We start from the raw sequence: 21,391 nt of genomic DNA, 5'->3' as shown, positions 1-21,391 counted from the left end.
ATTCAAGAAGCCATTCATTGAACAAATGTTTGTTGAGAAACTACGATGTGTCAACTACAAAAGAGAGGCACAGACCAGTAAGTTCACACCGGAGAGGCCAAAAATAACAGTGATCATGATACCAGCAAGGATTCACCAAGCTTGTGCTACATGCTGGGTCTCATTCAATCTTCATTCCCTCCCCGGAAGATATTTTCATTTTCCAGGTGGGGTGGCCGGGCTCAGAGAAGGTAAGTAGCTTGTCCCCCATCATACGGTCAGTAGGTGGCTCGAATGCTCTCTTTTTGATCCCTTTGCATCGAGTTGTTTCCCCTTGTCAACGGAGATTTGTAAAAGAATGAATCAAAACGATATGCAGGCTTACATGGTCACGATAGCCAAAAGGTGGAGGCAACCCAAATGTCCATCAACGGATGATGGATACACACAATGTGGTCCATCCATACGACGAATATTATTCAGCCTCAAAAAGGAAGGAAATCCTGACACCTGCTCCTACGTGGATGAACCTCGAGGACGTGACACTCAGTGAAACAAGCCAGACACCAAAGCACAAATCCTGTGTGATTCCACTCACGGGAGGTCCCTAGAGGAGTCACATGCACAGAGACAGAGAGGATGGTGAGTCCCAGGGGCTGGGGAAGGTGGAGTGGAGGGACAGTTTCATTCTGGGAAGATGGAAATTTCTGGAGATGGATGGTGGGGATGGTTGCACAATGCTGGTGTGCTCGAGGCCACTGAATTGGACACTTGAAACTGGTTAGAATGCGAAATTTTACTTGACGTCTATTTTGCCAGAAAACAAAACAAAATGGGATGAGGAGGCCTCACTCTCAGGTTCCTGGGTCCCCCTCCCCCTTCAGGAAGCTCCTTCGATACCTCATTCTGGGATGTGTCCTGGGTCTGGGGGTGTGGCTGCAGAACTGCACACCTGTGGCTTTGCCGGGCATGTGAACTTGGAGCTGGTTTCATGCTCCCCCGCCTCCCGAAGACAACTGTACTTGTCTGTGACAGTGAGCAAGTCAGCAGGGCCAGGGCTGGAGCCAAATCAAAAGTTCCTGATCTGGGAGGCTGGGGTGAGCTTAGGAAAATGGCTCTGACTGAGGGTCCCAACAGGGTCACTGCGTGGACAGAGTAGGGCAGGGAAAGTGGAGAGAGGAGAAGGCTTTTAGCATCCCTAGGACTTCTTCCCGCCACAGGTGGGAAGGACACTGGGCATCCAGGAAGGCTGCCTGGAGGAGGAGGCTATAACTGGAACAAGTTGATGTAGCATGTTGTAATATGGTGATTTATAGTAAGAAATACATATTTGGTCTTCATCTCTGTTCCTGGCACAGAGCTTCTAAAACCCTGGGAAGTTCCTAAGGGATGGAAGTGATAAAGGTGTATTTTGTTATATTAATGAAATGATCTTTAGAAAGGCCTTAGGTCACCAAGAAGGGGGCTGGTTGCCAGGGGACCTAACCATGTGAGTAGAGGTTTGGACTGTTCAGCCCCACCCCCTGACGTCCCGGAGGGGAGAGGGCTGGAGGCTGAGCCAGTCGCCATGGCCAGTGATCTCGTCAGTCAGGCCTGTGTGATGAAACCTCCACGAAAACCCAAAAGGCTGGTTCAGAGCGTCCGGGTGGGTCGGCATGTGGAGGGGCTGGGAGGGTGGCGCACGGAGAGAGGGGAAGCTCCCCGCCCTTTGCCCAGACCTCGCCCTCCACGTCTCCTCCCTCCGGCTGTCCCGAGTTCCAGCCTTTGGGAACAAACCAGGCATCTAGCGAGCAAACTGTTTCTCGGAGTTCCGAGCCGCTCTGACAAATGAATTGAACCCCAGGAGGGGACGGGGGGAACCTCTGATCTATGGCCGGTCGGTCAGAAGCACAGGTGACATTCTGGACTTACGATTGGCGTCTCAGTCTTGTGGGACTGAGGCCCTCACGCTGGGATGTGACGCTCTCTCCAGGTAGCAGAGGCAGAATGGAGCTAACTGTAGGACACCCAGCTGGTGTCAGAGAACTGGTTGGTGGTGTGGAGAGAGACCCCACACATTGGAATTGGTGTCAGAATCACACAGTGTATATCCAGCTTGGCTACACTTTTGAGCTGTGCCATCTCAATCTCATTAAGTGACATTCTGGAGTCTCCGTGTTCCTGGCCTTAACTCCCTCACCCCCGACGGAATCTCTTGGCTGCTGTGTTTGAGATTCTTATGTGAAATGGGTTTTAAGCAGTGATCTGATCCACGGAGACGTGGGGGCTGCTTTCTGAGATTCACACCCTTGTGTAATTCCCTCCTTTGAGTGTGAGCTGAATCGGTGACTCGTTTCAAACCAACAGAAGACTGCAAAATCGATGGGATGCGTGTGATCACATGTTCAGGATTATGGGACGTAAGACGGTGCTGTCTCCTGCCAGGGCATGCTCTCTCTGTCTCTCTCTCCCTTGATGCTTTTGAGGAAGGAAGCTGCCAAGTTGTGAGCTGCCCTCGGGCCACATGGCATGGAACTGAGGCTGTCCCATGGAACTAGGAGCTGTGGATGAGAACTCAGCCCCAGCCGACACCTTGACTGCAGCCTCCCAGAGCACCCAGCTAAGCTGTGTCCAGACTGACAGAACCCGTGAGCCATACCCGTGTGCTGTTTCAAGCTGCTAAGTGTTGGTAATAGTTAGGCAGCAACTGAAAATTAATACAGAAACTTATCCTGCTGCGGGGTGGAGAACGGATTTTAGTGGCAGGAGGCTACCGTCCATGGAGATGGTGAGGTCAGGGGAGAAGGAAGGCTGTTGAAGACTTGCACTCTCTTGTTTTTTAAGAAAATGACTTTTTAGTCCCAGCTCACCAATGCAATTCTTAGAACATCGGCTTGGATGGGCTGGTCTCACAAAATGGATCACCTGGGACAGAAAGCACACCATCTATTGCTTTGGAGATGTTGTGAAAGGAAGACAACTTGTGTTCCAAGTTTGACTCTGTACCCGGCACATAGTAGGTGTTTTATTACTAATGAATTCCTGAGGTGAGCTTCTGAGACCAAGCTCCCTACAAGGTCACACTGGCTTCTTTTTTTTTTTTATGATAACACTGTAAAAAATGACACAAGTAATGTATATTACTGTGAAACAAATAGGAATGCAGATAAAAAGAGTAACATAAAAACCAGCTGTGATTTTGTACGAACAATTTGGTCTACGTGTCCAGAGTTTTTATCTATGTCTATATATGTTGAAACAATCTTTAAAAATTTAGTTTGCAATAATTTTAGATTTATAGCAAAGTAGCGAAGATTGTCCAGAGAATTTACATATATCCTGCACCCAGCTTCCATGAAAGTTACCGTCTTACAGACCATGATACATTTATCAAAACTAAGAAATTAACCTTGGTATCTTACTACTTACTAAGCTACAAACTTCGTTTGGGTTCATCAGTTTTTTTCCACTAAATGTCCTTTTTCTGTTCCAGCGTTTAATCCAGCATACCATATGGATATTCCATGCTTTACTGTGTCAGTCTTCAGTTCTTGCATATTTAATTTGTTATATATGGTGCTGTGTTAGCCATCCTACCCACAATTCTTTGCATACACCCTTCTGTAAGATGATTCCTTTTAAAATTAGGTTTCTTGAGGTATAATTTACATACAGTAAATTCTCCCATTTTAATCTATTATGTTATGAGTTTTGACAAATGCGTACAGTCATATTCAAATAATCACAATCATACTCAAGATACAGAATGGTCCATCATCCCTCGAAATTCCTACAGACCCCTTTGTAGTTAATTCCTTCTCTCCATCCACATCCCTGGCAACCACTGTTCTGATGTCTGTTACTAGAGTTTTGCTTTTTCCAGAATGTCACATAAATGGAAACATGCAGTATTTAGCTTTTTGAGCCTTGTGTTTTTCCCTCAGAAAAATGCATTTGAGATTCAGCTCTGTAATTGTGTATATCAGTCATTTGTTTCTTTTTATCACCGAGTAGTATTCCAGTGTACAGATCTACAATGGTTTGCTTATCCATTCACCAGTTGAAGGATATTTGAGCTGTTTCTAGTTCTCGGCAATTTATAAATAAAGCCACTATGAACATTAGCGTACATAAGGTTTTTTTGTAAACATAAGATTTCATTTCTCTTGAGTAAATATTGTTGGTACACAGAGATGAATTTTTGCAAGGTGTTGAGGTAGAATGGTGTGCATGTTTTATATATAAAATAAAATTGACCACAGAAAAGATTGATGTAATTTATTCTCTCATGTGCAGTGTATGAGTTTATTCATTTCCCCACATCCTCACCAGCACTGGGTATTATTATATTTTGCCAAACTGATAGGCAAATACTGCATCTCATTTAATTTTATAAATGTTTGATACCTGACAAAGTTGAGTATTTGTCATGTGTCTCTTGGCCGTGTGTCTTTCATCTTTTCTTTATCGATTTCTAAGATTTCTTACATATAAAGCATCCTTTGGTAAACATGTTTCAAATACTCTTTTCTGTTTTAACTTTTTGAAAATGTTTTTTGGCCCTCACCAGAAGTTTAAATATTTTATCTAGTCATATTTATCAGGCTTTTCCTTTATTATTTATACCTTTGGTAAATATTAATCTTGGATTTTCTTTTCATGGTCTGTTATTGCAGGTTTTTTAGAGCTAACATTTTTCCTCATCTGGAATTTATTTTGTTATGTGGGTTGAAGTAAAGGTCAAGCCATTTTTTCCAGCCGATTGGTTACTTGTCCTGGATCCATTTATTGAACAAGTAGCCACTTGCATTCTGATCTGAAGTTCCTCATTTATAAATACCAAATAGTTATCTATATTTGGGTCTGTTTAAGGATTTTCTGTTCTTTTCTATAAATCTATATTTTTTGTTATCCATCCTGTAGAAATCTCTTCACAATATTCTTCCCACCTAGGAATATGTATTTGTCTAGTTTTTTATGTCCTCTAACAATTTTATGATTTCTTCATATTAGCCCTATACAGGCATTATCAAATGTATTCCTACGTTAGACATATTTTGGGTTGATATTATTAAATGAATCATTTCTTCATTGTATTTTTAGGTAATCGCTGGTCTGTAGGAAAGCTATTAATATTTGTGTATTTATTTTGTACCCTGTCACATTCCTGAATTCTTATGAGCTCTAACGATTTTTCAGCCAGATTTTCTAGGGTAAATAAGATTATCATCTATAAATAAAGATCATTTGATCCCTTTTTTCTTGATGCTTATTTTTATTCTTATTTTTTCTTGTTATACTGCGATGGTTACAACATCTGAATGTTTAACTAATAATGACAACAGGCATTCTAATCTTGACAACATATTCTTTCCTTAATTGTAACACGAAAGCTTGTGTTTCTCTGTTAAACAAGATGGAGTGGTTGAGATAAAATAATTTCTTACTGGGAAAGTATTATTTTTTTTCATATTTAACATTTAATAGCAATAGCTTTCGTTTACTAGGTTTTTACTGTTGCTAGGCATTTTTTTTCTGTTTTACAGGATTGTTTCATTTATTTCTTCCAAACAGCCCTCAGAGGTAGGCAAGTGGGTAAATTTTCCACTTACATACCAGAAAAGTCATGTTCAGAGGACCCAAGGAAAAACAGCACATGGGAGAATCAGGATTTAAACACACATCGTAGGATCTCTGAGCCCGTGTGTTTAACCATGAGCTGTACCACCCCCAGACAATACAAACATTCTTCCCTTAATAATTACTGAGATGTAATCAGATAACTTTCTGACTTCTTTGGAGATGACCAAGTACTATTTTTTCTTTCACGTACTGATGGTGAATTTTACTTAAAAGATTTCTCAATGTTCAGTAGGGTGCTGGTAAATGGGAATAAAAAAGTCCTGAAGTATTTGCCAATTTCTGTGGTTTTAGTACGCCTTCCGTGGATGACCTCAAGCTACCGATGTGACATCGACAAAGAAAGAGCTGGGAAGAGACGCACCTGTGGGTTGTTGTGACCCAGCTGCCAATACTGATTCGCTCTTGCATCCTTGGCATAAAGCTTTAAGGTCATGGCCAATTATCATTTTAACACACACACACACACACACACACAATGGGGTGCAGATACCGTATTGTTACTTAACACCCCTAGTGGGGTGTGCAGGAGAACCTTGTAATCAAGCATGTTAATATTTCAGCAGAAAAAGCCTTGAATATTCACTTTCTGTGTCATGAATGCTACAAGAGGCTCATATCACTTTGGGTGGAGTAAATTTTCAACTTAGTTTTGGTGCCAAACTTACTGCAATAATTCAGCTTGTGGAGTTTTCTGGTTTCCAGAATTATAATAAGAATCTGTGAACCTGGGTTTTATCGAGTATTTTTGCTCTATGTTTCTTTTGGTGAGCTTGGTCTTTAAATTTTCTTTTTTCTAAGTTGTCAGGTTCTGTATCAGGGTTGGACTGTTTGTAGAACGATTAGGAAATTTTCCGTCTATTTTGGAAATCTTTACCTCTTTCTTGAACTTTTGAAGGTTGAACAATGGCATAACCATTTGGGACTGATCTTTTTCGGAGGGGTTATTTTTGATAAAATCTTTAGTTTTTTCCATCATTATTTGTTTATTCTTTCAGATATCTTACTCCTTCTTGATTTAATGTTGGTAATATTTATATTTGTAGAAAGCTCAGTTTCACTGGGCTTTTCAAATTTTTCAGCATAGAGTTGTACATTATTTTCTTTTACTTAAAAAACCCTCATATCTACTTTTAGACAATAGTGTATGTTTTCTTTCTGTTTCTTGGATAAACTAGCTAGAGATGTGGCCATTTAGTTACCGAATTCCTTTCTTTGTTCTAATGTTTTTATGTGTTCTAATTGATGAAGTTTGTCACTACTTTGTCACTTACTACAAATTCCCTCCTCAGCTTGTCTTGTTTCTTTCATTCTGACTTTTTGAGTTGAATGCTTCAGCTGGTCATTTATTTCCACAGTAGCACCGTGGAGGGGGGTGTTCATTTCATGAAGCGTAGGAGAGAGGAGAGTCAGGGAAAGTAAACTTGAAGCTGGGTTTTGACAGATGAATAGGAGTTTTCCAGATGGAGATGAGGTTCTTTCTAGTTGATCACCAGCCACAGAAGGATGAAAGACCAGCTATGTTCCAGAAATGATCACCAGCATGGTGCAATTGAATGGACAAATGAGTGGCATTTGCAAGAATACATTTATTTATCATATCATATAATAAATTATATCATAAATTTACATATTTATAATTTAATATAGTAATATATTAATTTGCATGATTATTTCATTCAATGGTAATCTCCATGAGGACAGAGACCACTGTTTTCGGGTGCCAACTCCAGGACCTGGCCCAAAGAGGGGGGCTCCACAAATATTTATTGAAGAAAAAAGGAATTTCCAGGATGCCTGTGGCGTCCCAAGCCTTCTTACAGGTGCTGGGGACACAGTAGGAACAGAGCCTTTCCCGAGCCGATGGATGGCGCTGAAAGACCTTATTTGGCTGGAACACAGGGAACAAGAGAGAGAAAGGTGGAACGTCAGCGGGGGCAGCCGGGAGGGGCCTTGCTAGCCCTAGGGAGCCGGGCGAGGGGTGCCACATGGACCATATTGCAAGTAAAACAAGGAAAAGCCCACGGTTGCAGTGCCGAGGATGGACTCCAGGGGGCGGGAGTGGAAGCTGGGAGGTCGGGGAGCAGGTGGCTGCGTGTGGAGTGGAAATACCTCGGGCCACGCGGATCTCCATCGCTTTTATTTTCAGTGGCTTTGGTGAGGTGTGATTGACCCACAATAACTGCATATGTTTAAAGTAAAAAATTGGTTGAGTTCTGACATCGTTGTACACCTGTAAAGCTGTCATCACAATTAAGATAATGAAGGTATCCACCAGCTTCCTAAATTTTCTCCTGCCCCTTGGTCACCCTCCGCTCCTGTCTCTTCTTTCCCGCCTCCCCAAATCACCAAAAAAACACGGGTGTGTTTTCCATCACTACAGACTGGTATTTTATACAAATGGGATCATACCGTATATGCTTTTTTTTTTTTTTTATCTGAGCATGCAGTTGGCTTACTCAGCATAACGATTTGAGATTCACCCACCTTGTTCCATGTGTCCACGGTTTGGTCTCTTTTTTTTTATTGCTAAGTACTATCCCTATATCATAATTTGTTTATTTATTCTCTGGAGAATGGATATTGGGTTTGTTTCCAGCTTCTGACAATTACAAATTGAGCTCTGAGCATTCACGTGCAAACCTCCACAGAGACTATCCTTTCCCTCTTCTGGGTGAATCCTCAGGAGTACTTTTAAAAGTCTATTGGACACTTGAAGGCCAAATTATGGTCTTGATCCTTTATGTGCGGTTCTGGCTGGTGAGAAGGCTTCACAGCTGTCTACCCTCCAAGAAATGAGGCCAAAGCTACAGATGCCATGCCAACCTCTTCACACGCGGGATACATATCTTCAGTGCCAGCATTGAGAGACCTGTATCCATCCTCTCCAGCTCTCGAGATGGTTTCTCCACCGTGCAAATACTAAACACCTTATTTGAATACATAAACACTAAAGTTTCCGATCTCATGAGCAAGGTGCCACACGCTTGTATTTTCAAAGAGCCCCCTTCGTTTCAACCTCTGAAACAACACCCTGAATACCAGAAACGTGGCTATTTTCAGCTTGCAACGCTGAGCCAATGACACTGTGCCTTTCAGGAGGCCCGAGAAACTGACCCACTGCCTTCAACTCTCCCCGCTTCTGAGCAGCCTCCGTGCCTGGATTTCCCCCGTTACAGAGCCATTAGGATTTTTAAAGCATTTTTCTTCTTTCTCATTTCAAAAGTGATACATGTTGATCGGCAAAGGACTTGAATAGACATTTCTCCAAAGAAGATAGACCAGTGGCCGATGAGCACATGAAAAGATGCTCAACATCCCTCATCATTGGGGAAACGCACCATGAGATACCACTTAATGCCCATTAGGCTGGCTATTACAAAAAAAATCCAGAAAATAATAAACGTTGGTGAGGATGTGGAGAAATTGGAACCCTTGTGCGTTGCTAGTGGGAATACAAACTGGTGCAGACACTGGAAAAGTGGGGGAGGTTCCTCAGAAAAAGTTAAACGTAGAATTACCATATGATCCAGCAATTCCAATTCTGGGTATATATCAAAAAGAATTGAAAGCAAGGATTCAGAGATGTTTGCACACCCATGTTCATAGCAGCATTATTCACAACCAATTCACAAGGCAAAAGGTGGAAGCAACATGTGTCCCTGGATGGATGATGGACAAACCAAGTGTGGTCCATCCACACAATGGAGTATTATTCAGCCATAAAAAGGAGTGAAGTTCTGACATACACTATGCCATGAATGAAACTTGAAGATATTATCCTCAGTGAAACAAGCCAGTCCCAAAAGGACAGATACTGTGTGGTTTTACTCATAGGAGGTCCCTAGTGGCTTGGTCTCTTTTGTCAAACTCTTGGAGACAGAAAGTAGGATGGTGGATGCCAGAGGCTGGGGGAGGACGGTGGGGAGTCAGTTTTTAAGGGGACAGAGCTTCAGTTTGAGAAAATGAGAAAGTTCTGGAGATGGATGGTGGCAATGGTTGCACAATGTGAATTTACGTAATGCTACAGAACTGTGCACTTAAAAATGATTAAGATGGTAAATTTTATGTTATGTGTATTTTACAACAATTAAAAAATTTTTTAAATTGCTGAATTGAAAAAAAGTAGCAGGTATTGTAAAAAAAAAAAAAATAGAAAAAATGTAGAATGTGGAAGTCTCCTGCAGTGGTCCCAACCACTGCGACCATTTGCGATATCCTCTCAGAATGCTACAAACACAGGCGTCCACACTTGTATATATATTTTTTCTTATATTCTCTATCTGTATTCAAATAAATAAATAATACCTGTACGTTTTGCCAAAATGGAATTGCACTCTGCATAATTTTCTGCAATTTTAAAAAAACATAATAAGAGACTGTGGTCCTCTTTCCATGTCATTACCTGGAAAACAAGACTTAGCATGCTACTTTTAAGGATGGTAGAATATTCGACAGCAGAACTTGGCAAACTTTCTCTTAAAGGGCCAGGGAGTGGATATTTACGTGTTAACGGCTCAAACGGTCTCTGTTGCCACCAGTCAGAAGCAGCCACAGACGATATGATTATGAGTGGGCGGGGCTGCTTGCCAATAAAACTTTATTTACAAAAACCAACTCTCCTTCTATGACATGATTGTTCTTTCGTATTTATCTACCTGGTCCTCTGTGGAGGCACAGTTGGGTCATTTCCTTTTCTCGCCCCCTCTCTTTCGAGGGATGCTGCAGGGACCCCAGAGATGGAAGAGGCTCAAGATGGAAGGAGCCTGCATCCTTGAATCATCGTCCATCAACCCAGAGAACCCATTTTCCACCCAGATGTGGAAACTCAGGTCTGGAAAGAGACAGTCACGTGAGTGAGCAAGAACGTGGGAGATTATTTGTTACAGCAGCTGGCATTACCCTAACCTGGTGGGTCTCAACGGGAGGTCGTTTTGTCTCCCAGGGGACATTTGGCCAGGTTTGGAGACATTATTGACCATTACAACTGGGGAAGAGGGAGCTACACTGGCCTCTGGTGGGTGGAGACCAGAGATGCCGCTCAACATCCTACAATGCACAGCATGGCCCCCACAACAAAGAATTATCCAACCCCCAATGTCAACAGAAACCTTGTCCTAACTAAATGAACTCCTCACACAGAACCATTTTATTTATATTTCTCCCGTGCCATTGGGCACATTCACCTTTCTCAGCCAAGGAGAGAGAAGGGTTGTTCAGTTTAGGGCAGGGCAGGGCATTCCTGGGGTGGGACCCTGCTGAGAATAGAGTTGGCTTAGCAGCTACTGCTTGTTTTGGCTTTGCCAAATGGGTGGACGGAGGATGTGACTTCAAAACTGACCTTTGGGTTCTCCAGGGTGGGGAATCTGCGTTGAGGTCTCAGACAGACCCACTCCCTGGACTCGGGGGTCAAAGCAAGTTCGGGAGAATAAGGCTGCAGCTGAGTTCTAGGAGTTTCACTGGCTGTTGGTAACCTGATGGCGATGATGCGAGATTATTGTTTTATTACCTGGGGTGTTTGCGATGGTCCATTTTCCACTGCAATTTACAGAAGCCTCCATTGTCTTTTCTGTTGATGGTCTCGAGAAATAGTCCCTGGCTAGTGCATCCTGGACATTTGCAATATTCCAGGCTCTGTGTTAAGTGCAAAGCCCGCATCGTCTCATTTAACCCTCGTGACAGAACTAGGAGTCAGATCTGAAGGCTCTGAGACCCTATGGTATGTGAGCCTCACCCCTTACCCGTCTAAACTTATCTCCTCTCACTGCCTCACTCCGCTTCAGGCACACCTGTCTCTCGTTGTTCCTCCAACATGCCAGGCACCATCCTACCTCAGGACCTTTGCACTGGCTGTTCCCTCTTCCTAAAACGCCCTTCCTCCAGATACCCACATGACACCCTCCCTCCTTTTTGATCTCTACTTAAGTGTTGCCACATCAGAGAGGCCTCCCGAATCTCCCTACTTGAAATTCCACCGATACCCACCCACTGGCAACTTCCATCCCCGTTTCATTTTTCTCCACAGCGTACGTCCCAGTCCGATGGGCTTTGTGTATGTCAGTTACTCGCTTTGTTTATTGTGCAGCTCCCTCCACTGCTGCACGAGAAAAGGGAGTTTTCTGTTCCCTGCTCTGTTCACCTCTAGATCCCCAGTCTCCGCACACAGTAGGTGCTCAGAATGAAGGCACAAGGTGAGTGCCTTTTTAAAGATGAAGTTTTCACGTAACTGAGGTCTGGAGAAGTGAAGGGACGTGTCCAGGATCACACTCAAACGGTGGCACAGCGAGCGTGCACGTGGACCTGCCGGCGCCCCCTCAACTCCGTGGGCTCGCCCTCCCTCTCCTGCTGTCCTACTAAGAGTGCCCTCCTGTGGCCTCCGGAGTTGCCTTGGGCCCTGGACTGGCTCTCCCAGAGGTGAGCCAGAAGCACCGAGAAGTACCCCGCACCCGCTGTGGCCCGTAGCTGATGACTGACCGGTGCAGAGGCGGGAAGCCCAGCTCCTTTCCACGCAGACGGAACAAACTCTGAGACATGGTCCACGCTCCAGAGCCCCACAGGCTCAGGTTGAGGCCGATCCGGGCTTTGCTTGGAATCACGCCCCGACTTTGCCTTCAGATGGTGATAAACACAAGGGAGAGAAAGAGAAGGAGGTGGGTAGAAATTACTCGGGGTGCGGGAGTGATGCAGATTTTAAATAGGTTGGTCCGAGAAGCCCTCGCTGGAGGGGTTAACGTCGGAGGAGAGATCAAAAGGTAAGGGAGGGAGAGCAGGAGCCATGGGGATACGTGCAGGAAGAGTGTTCCGGGTGGAGGGAACAGTCGGTGCAAAGGCCCTGAGGCAGGACTGTGCCTGAGTGTTGGAGGAACAGTGAGGAGGCTGGGACAAGAACCAGAGGGAGGAAGGGAGGAGGTGAGGACGGGGAGGTGGGAGCCCTGGAGGGCTGTGGGCAGAGGGAGGAGGGTCCTCTGGTGGCTGCTGTGGGGAGGACAGAGTGAAGGGAGGGGCAGGCAGGAGCTGGGGGCCAGGACAGACGGACTGTGCTGGTCCAGTCGAGTGATGATGGGAGTCAGAGGCATCGTGGGCTGAGAAGTTGGTGAGACGTCGGCCGATTCTGGATGGATGATGCAGGTGGCGCCAACAGATCTTCGGAAGGATTGGAAGTGAGTGAGTGACGAGGTGGCTCCAGTGACTATTTTGGGAGGAGCCTCCATTGCGAGAGGGGACAGATGATGGGGGAGCAGACTGGGGGTGGCAGGACCGCGCTCCATGCCCGTCTCACGCCCTCCCATGACCGGACTCAGGAGGCTGGGGTCACCCTCTCACCTCCTCGTCATATGGGGTCCCCCTCTGTCCCCACAGCCCTGTCTCCCAGCCGCCTCTTGACCCTCACGGTGAAGCCCATGAACCCCTCCTGTCATCCTGTTTGGGGGGCTGCGCACCGGCTGCTTGCAATGCCCTCCTTTGCTCATATCTGTGTGGCTCCCGGTCCTCCATCAGCCCCAGGGCCAAGCTCCCCTCCCCTCTCGAAGGCAGCCCTCCTCTCTGCCCCACTGTCCCCTCCTCGTCCATCACCCCCTTGTGTTGGTCACTTTCAGAATACCCCTTGGTTATTTACTTAGATGCTCGTTATCCATCTCCCTTGAGAGGTGCACGGGTCACTCATCTCTGCTTTGTTCTATCCCCAGCACCCGGAACACCTGGTCCATAGTAGCTTCTCAATAAATACACAGCGGGGAGGGGGAAAGACTTTGCAAGAAGACTCATCTGGGGCCAAGGTCGGAGCTGTTGAGATCCTGTTCTGCAGGTTGACGTCCTTCTGCTCACAGCCGTCCGGGGCTCCCACCTCACTTGGGGTAAAATCCCACGCCCTCCCCCAAATCCACAAGGCACAAGGCCCTGCACTGTCTGGCCTGTTACTGCTCCAGCCACGTGGGTTTCTTTGCTGTTCTGCCAGCGTTCTGGGCATGGTCCTGCCTCAGGACCTTTGCACGTGCCGTTCTCTCCTTCTGGAACGCCCTTCTGCCAGACATCCACGGGACTGTTTTCTCAACTCCATCAGGTCTCTGCTCAATTGTTACCTCCTCAGAGGTGACTTCTCTGACCGCTTTATTTAAAATCTGCATCACCTCCTCATCCCCAGTGCTTTCTATCCCCCTCCTTCTGTTTCTCTCCAGCTTGGACATGAACTGGGGAGCCCCAGTGACAACTGAGTAACAAAGAAAAGAGTGGTATACAGAAGGCGGCAAGGTGGACGGGGTAGCAGCCGTTCCTGCTGCTTTTAGGATGAAAGAGAATGGGGCACCCATTGTGTTGTTTAGGCGACCAGCCTGTGATACTTCGTTACAGCAGCCTGAGCGGACTAAGCCGGCACGTAACCAGCAAACACTGTAGATTCGGTTTATTGAGTTTAACTGCACGCCGGCCCCGTGCTGACCTCTGTGCCTGCCTTCCCTCCCCCCATCCTCACTAGAGCCCCGCGAGGCCCCATCTTATGGAGGTGGATCTGCCAGAGCCGGGGTCCAGAGCGGGACCTGCCTGAGCCCGCAGCCTGGGTGAGGGGACGGGGGAGGTCAGAGGCGCAGGAGAGCTGCGTTGACTGATGGACGGATGGACGCCATCCTGCAGGCCCAGGAGAGAGAGGACCCAGACGTGGGGGAAGGGCTGGCCTCAGCGGAGAGCACGGGCCGGTCTTGAAGGAGGAAGGATGGGTGTGGATGGACATCCGGGTACAGGTTGGGAGAGCATAGGACGGCTCCCATGACTTCTCTTCCTCTCCGGGAGCGGGAGGGAAGGCCACCAGCAGGGTGTGTGTGTAGGTGGGCCTGGGAGGTTGAGGGAGTGGAGGACCATGGGAGGGCATGAATCAGGCGGTGCAGGGCGACAGGGGGCAATTGACCAGGGAAAGAACACCCCAGGACCTGGAGATCCCGTATGACAGCTGTGCTACAGTGTCTCACGTGTCCCAGCCAGCTGGAAGCCTCTCTTCTGGGCTTCCTGTGGCCCAAAGATGTCCAGGAAACTGAGCTTACAGGAAGGAGGCTGGGCAGCACAGTGGTTAGGAACATGAGTCGTGGGGTGCTCCGGAAGCAGATGCTGAGAAGGAATCCGGATCCAAGATGCTCAGGAGGGCATACAACAAGTGTTGGCGAGGACGCGGAGAAATTGGGGCCCCTGTGCATTGTCGGTGGGAATGTCAACTGGTGCAGCCTCTGTGGAAAACAGTTTGTGGGGTTCTCAAAAAGTTGCACACAGAATTACCATAGGACCCAGCAATTCCACGTCTGAGTGTCCACCCAAAGAAATTGAAAATGGGTGTTCAAACAAAAATCTGCCCACGCAGGTTCATTGCCGCTCTATTCACAATAGCCAAAGAGCGGGAACAACCCACGTGTCCCTTAATCAATGAGTGGATAAAAAGAAGGTGGTCAATCCATACAATGGAATATCCTTCAACCACGAAGAGGAGTGAAACACTGACACCCAGTGCAATCCGGGTGAGCCTTGACGGCATGATGCTCAGTGAAATAAACCAGACACAAAAGGTCACATATTGTAGATTCCATCTATATGAAATATCCGGAATAGGTCAATCCATAGAGACAGAAAGTCAATTAGTGATTGCCAGGGAAGAGGGAGTGACTGCTTCATGGGTATGACGTTTCCTTTTGGGGATAATGAAAATGTTCTGGAACCAGATAGAAGAACGTTGTACAACATTGTGAGTGTCCTAAATGTCACTGCGCTGTTCACTTTAAAATGGTTAATTTTCTGTCAGGTGAATTTCACCTCAGTTTAAAAAATATGCACACACACACTTGTGCAGATTAAAAAAATTTTTTTAAATGGAGATACAATTGACATATATCATTGTATTCCTTTTAGGGACCCAGCATAATGATTTGATATATGTATATGTTGTGAAATGATCGCCACAATAGGTTTAGTTAACATCCGTCGCCACACATAGTTACAATTTTTTTTCTTGTGATGAGAACTTTTAAGATCTTCTCTCTTAGCAACTTCCAAATCTGCATAGAGCATTGTCAGCTATAGTCGCCATGCTGGACGTTACATGCCCAGGACTCATTTATCTTATAACTGGAAATTTGTGCCTTTTGACCATTTTCACCCAGTTCCCCCTGCCCCCCCATCTCCTGCCTTTGGCAACCACCAATCTGTTATCTGTATTTATGAGTTTGGTTATTTTCTAGATTCCACATAAAAGTGAGATCATACAGTTTTTGTCTTTCTCTGTCTGACTTGTTTCACTTAGCAGAATACCCTCAAGGTCCACCCATATTTTTGCAAATGGCACAATTTCCTTCTTTTTCATGGCTGAACGACATTCCATTGTCTAATACCACATTTTCTTTATCCATTCATCTGTTGATAGTCACTTAGGTTGTTCCCACATCCTGGCTATAGCAAACAACGCTGCCAGGAACCTGGAGACGTAGACATCTTTTCAAGATCGTGATTAGGTTTCCTTCAGATAAGTACCCCGAAGTGGAATTGCTGGACCATATGGTGGATCTATCTTTAAGTTTTGGGGGGACCCCTATATTGTTTTCCATAGTGGTTGCACCAATTTACATTTCCATCAACAGTGCACCAAGGTTCCCTTCTCTCCACGTCCTTGCCAACACTTGTTATCTCTTGTCTTTTCGATAATTAACTCCGTGTATTTTAAACCAGAAGACAGTTTCCAGAAGTCAGTTTATTACCTGTGACCTTCAAGAAGAGTTCATAAAGCTCGCCGGTGATCATTGCCAAAGTATTCAAAAAGAGAAGAAGTGCCAGGCAGACTGGAGATGTTTCCTTACGAGTTCTAGATTTCACATCACACACTGACCAGCATCTGGAGCGGTTACCAGCGTTTTTGGAATTCGCCCAAGTAGATACATTATTCATAGCTGGGGAAACATCTTTGTATTGTTCGTGGCTGCTCCTTCAAAGGCTGATTGTGTTCATATTTAGCACGGTCCACTGGCTGGACGGAATTTGTAATGCCGCCTTTCTGTCACAGACCCGTGGGACTTCATTCCGTCCTGTGAAAATGTCCAGAGAATAATTGTAATTTCGAACATGGTGATGGGCTCCTTTGCCTAGAATGTTTATTGGTCCGCTTCTCATCGAGCTACTTTGTAATTAGAGGTGGTGGTGGAATTGCTATAGCAAAGATTCTATATTTTATGAGTCTTCATGTTTTCTTTTTCGCAAACTGGTCGTGGTGGCATTAATGCAAAAGCAGCATACAGGAGGACACCAGATTTGCCTTCCCTCCAGTACGTGGTCGCACCACCAGATAGTGGTATGCCACAGGGCTCTTCGCTGGCCCTTCAGCGTGCAGTAATTTTTTTTTTTTTAAGATTTTATTTTTTCCTTTTTCTCCCCAAAGCCCCCGGGTACATAGTTGTATATTCTTCGTTGTGGGTCCTTCTAGTTGTGGCATGTGGGACGCTGCCTCAGCGTGGTTTGATGAGCAGTGCCATGTCCGCGCCCAGGATTCGAACCAACGAAACACTGGGCCGCCTGCAGCGGAGCGCGTGAACTTAACCACTTGGCCACGGGGCCAGCCCCTCAGCGTGCAGTATTTTTATCACTTCTGATTAGATCCCGCTGCTCTGTTTTGTTCACAGCTTTCATTGCTATCTGCAACTATCTTTATGATTGCTCCCTCCCCCACCTGTTTATTGCCTATTTTCTACCAGGACACCGTCAGCTCGACAAACAAGGGCAGAGATGTTCTTTGCTTTACTTAAGGCCACATCTGCAATGTGGTGGGCAGAATAACGACCCCTCCAGAGATGTTCGCTTCCGAGTCTCTGGAGCCTGAGCATATGTTAGGTTACATGGCAAAAGGGAATTCGGTTTGCAAAATAGCTGACCTTGAGATAGGGGGACTACCCCGGATTATCTCGATAAGCCCAATGTGATCACAGGATGCCCTTAAACGTGGAAGAAGGAGGCAGGAGAGAGAGAATCAGAGAGACGGATGCGGGAGGAGGGCTCGGCCTGATGTTGCCGGCTTTGAGGTTGGAGCGAGTGACCCGTGGGCCGAGGAGCACAGGTAGCCTCTGGAAGCAGGATAAAAGCCAAGAAATGAATTTGGTTCTAGAATCTCCAGGAGGAACGCTGAGCGCAAATTTTGGACTTCTGATCTCCAGAACTGTAAGGTAATAAATACATTGTTTTAATGCTCCCAATTAGCGATAATTTGTTACAGTAGCAATAGGAAATCGATACACTCAGTTTGCACCTGGTAAATGCCAGGTAAATATTTGTTAAATGAATTCTGGCCATGGTGACCTCCAGGCTCAGAACTGAAGACAATAGAGTAAATTTAAGTTAAAAGAGCCATAAATAGCCAGGGGTGGGGTGGGGATCTTGCAGTCAATGGGGATACCTGGGTCAGGCCAGTCCCTTAACACTGGGTGTGAGGGGGTGTGGAGTTCAAGGTCAGTGCTGTATGGGAACAGTTCAGAAACAGGAAAGGGGTTTCTTGGTCAATTCTCCCCACCTCCCAGTTGCTGTTCTCACTGCATCCCAATGATGCTGGCTGGCTAAGACGTCTGAGCTGTGTGCTTCTATTTCCTTTAAAAAATTACTTTAAAATTTAAAATCAGTTTTTTTATTTGCTGAGGAAGATTCGCCTTCACTAACATCTGTTGCCCATCTTTTTTTTCTTTTTGTGAGGAAGATTGGCCCTGAGCTAACGTCTGTTGCCAATCTTCCTCTTTTTGCTTGAGGAAGATGGTCGCTGAGCTAACGTCTGTGCCAGCCTTCCTCTATTTTATGTGGGACGCCACCACAGCATGGCTTGACGAACAGTGCTAGGTCTGCACTTGGGATCTGAACCTGTGAACCCGGGGTGCTGAAGCAGAAGGCATGAACTTAACCACTACGACACCTGGCTGGCCCCAACCAATCTTCCTCTTGTTGTCTGTGAGCTGCCACCACAGTGTGGCCACTGACAGACTAGTGGTGGAGGTCCGTGCCCAGGAACCAACTGAAGCAGAGTGTGCCAAACTTAACCACTTGGCCACTGGGGCTGGCCCAAATTTAAAATAATTTTATTCTAAAATTGAAATGATTTTGTGGGGGCAGAAAAATCGAGGAGAAAGTACAGAGAGCTCCCATACACCTTTTTCCCATCTCCCAATTTCCTTTATTATTAACATGTTGCCTTTAGCGTGGTACATTTGTTGCAAGGAATGAGCCAACATAGATACATTATTATTAACCCAATTCCAGAGTTTACATAAGGGTTCACTCTTGGTGGTGTGTTTTCTTTGAGTTTAGACATCAATCCACCATTACAGTATGATATGGAATAGTTCCACAGCCCTGAAAAGCCTCTTTGCCCCACCTATTCATTCCCCCTCTCAGCCCCCTCAGGAAACCTTTGGCAACCACTGATCTTTTTACCATGTCTACAATTTCGACTTTTCCAGAATATCGTATAGTCGGAATCACACGTAGCCTTTTCAGACTGACTGCCTTCACTTCATGTTACGCATCAAAAGTTCCTCCACGTCTTTTTTGTTCCTTTTGAAAAAAATCACGGCAAAATCTACATGACATAAAATACACCACTTTGACCCCTTTTAAGTGTACAGCTCAGTGGTGTTCACATCCACAGTATTGTGCGACCATCCCCACTACCCATCTCCAGAACTTTTTTTCCAGCTTTATTGAAGTATAATTGACAAATAAAATTGTATATATTTGAAGTGTATAACGTGATGATTTAGCATATGTATACCTTGTGAAATGATTGCCACAATCCAGTTGGTTGACAGACCCATCACCTCACACAGTTACCTTTCTGTGTGTGTGTGTGTGTGGTGAGAATGCTTGCTTCTACTCTCTTAGCAAATTCCCAGAGCTTTGTTTTTCTTTGTGAGGAAGATTGGCCCTGAGCTAACATCTGTGCCACGCTTCCTCTTTTTGCTGGAGGAAGATTGTCGCTGAGCTAACATGTGTGCCCATCTTCCTCTATTTTATGTGGGACGCTGCCACAACATGGCTTGATGAGTTGTGCTAGATCTGAGCCCAGGATCCGAATCTGTGAACCCGGGGCCACCGAAGTGGAGCACACGAACTTAACCACTGCGCCACTAGGTTGGCTCCTCCCAGAGCTTTTTTTATCATCCTAGATGGAAACCCTGTACAGTTAAACAACTTCCCGTTACACCTGCCTCCAGCCCCTGGTAACCTCTAATACACTTTGTCTGTGAATTTGACTACTGAAGGTGCTTCATAGAAGTGGAATCATATGCTATTCGTCCTTTCGTGTCTGGCTTACTTCACTTAGAGTAATATCTTCGAGGTTCATCGTGTTGTAGCGTGTGTCAGTCCTTTTTAGGGCTGAATGATATTCCACTGTGTGGATGGACCCATTCATCTGTCACTGCACTTTCAGCCTGTCCCTATCTTTTGGCCATTGTGAATCATGCTGTGCTATGAACATTAGTTTCCAAATATCTGTTTGAATCCTGGCTTTCAATTCTCTTCGGGTATACACCTAAGAGTGGAATTGCAGGATCAGACAGACGGTAATCTCCATGCCTTTCTGGGTCCCATTTATTTTTTTTGAGGAAGATCAGCTCTGAGCTAACTGCTGCCAATCCTCCTCTTTTTGCTGAGGAAGACTGGCCCTGAGCTAACATCCGTGCCCATCTTCCTCTACTTTATATGTGGGACGCCTACCACAGCATGGCTTCCCAAGCGGTGCCATGTCCGCACCCGGGATCTGAACCAGCGAACCCTGGGCCGCCAAAGCGGAACGTGTGCACTTAACCGCTCCACCACCGGGCCAGCCCCTGGGTCCCGTTTTTAAACTGGCGAATTCAGCAGGTGGGCGATTGCACTCACCTAAGTTGTGTTCTTCGGTTAAGAGGAAAACTGAACACTTGGTCTCTTGGTAGTTTTATTTTCTCTTGGAGACGGTCCCTTCATACCATCTGCTTGTTATTTGCTGGACTCTGTGTCTCCCCTCCCTTATCAACTTGCAAACACCCTTTATGTAATATAGATATGAGCCCCTTTTGTGTCACGCTTGTTGAACATATTTTCCCATTCTGTTGCTTATATTTTCACTTCTTTTGGTATATGTAGACCTTTCTATTTTCACAGAGTGAAATCTTGAAATTGCTAGCATATTTCTCCGGTGATGTTATGCTTAGCAAGAGCTGTCTTGGAAGGTCGATACATACCCCATTCTATATTCTTCTAGTTAATTCTAGAAGAACAGGACAATTTTTAATTTAGCAAAATTTTAATTTAACAAATTATATTTAAATGCACCTTTAGATCCAGTTTTTAAATCCATTCATTAAAGATGCTCTAGATTTCCTTCCCAAATTATCAATTATCCTGGCTCCTTTTATTGGTGTTGGAAAAGATTTTCCCCCTTCCAGCTGCCTGGGAGACACCTTTAAAAAGAAATTCTTAAAAGTTGCAGTATATTTCCAGGTTAGTCCTTCTGATACATTGATTCAACTGCCTATGTTGGTGCCTATTTAAATTTATTTTAGCTTTATAAGATTTCAGCACTTTAATATCTGACAGTGTTACTGTCTTCCAGGTTACCCTTCTTTTCCACATCTTTCATTTTGGTGCTGATTTAATTATTCTTTCAGACCAGGGGTTCTCAGTTGGGATTTTGCCTCACAGGGGACAATGGGCAATGTCTGGAGACTTTTTTTTTTTTTCCTGAGGAAGATTAGCCCTGAGCTAACATCTGCTGCCAATCCTCCTCTTTTTGCTGAGGAAGACTGGCCCTGAGCTC

Source organism: Equus asinus, chromosome 20 (assembly GCF_041296235.1).
Source record: "Equus asinus isolate D_3611 breed Donkey chromosome 20, EquAss-T2T_v2, whole genome shotgun sequence".
NCBI classification, from domain to species: domain Eukaryota; kingdom Metazoa; phylum Chordata; class Mammalia; order Perissodactyla; family Equidae; genus Equus; species Equus asinus.
Note: the sequence above shows the minus strand (reverse complement) of the source record.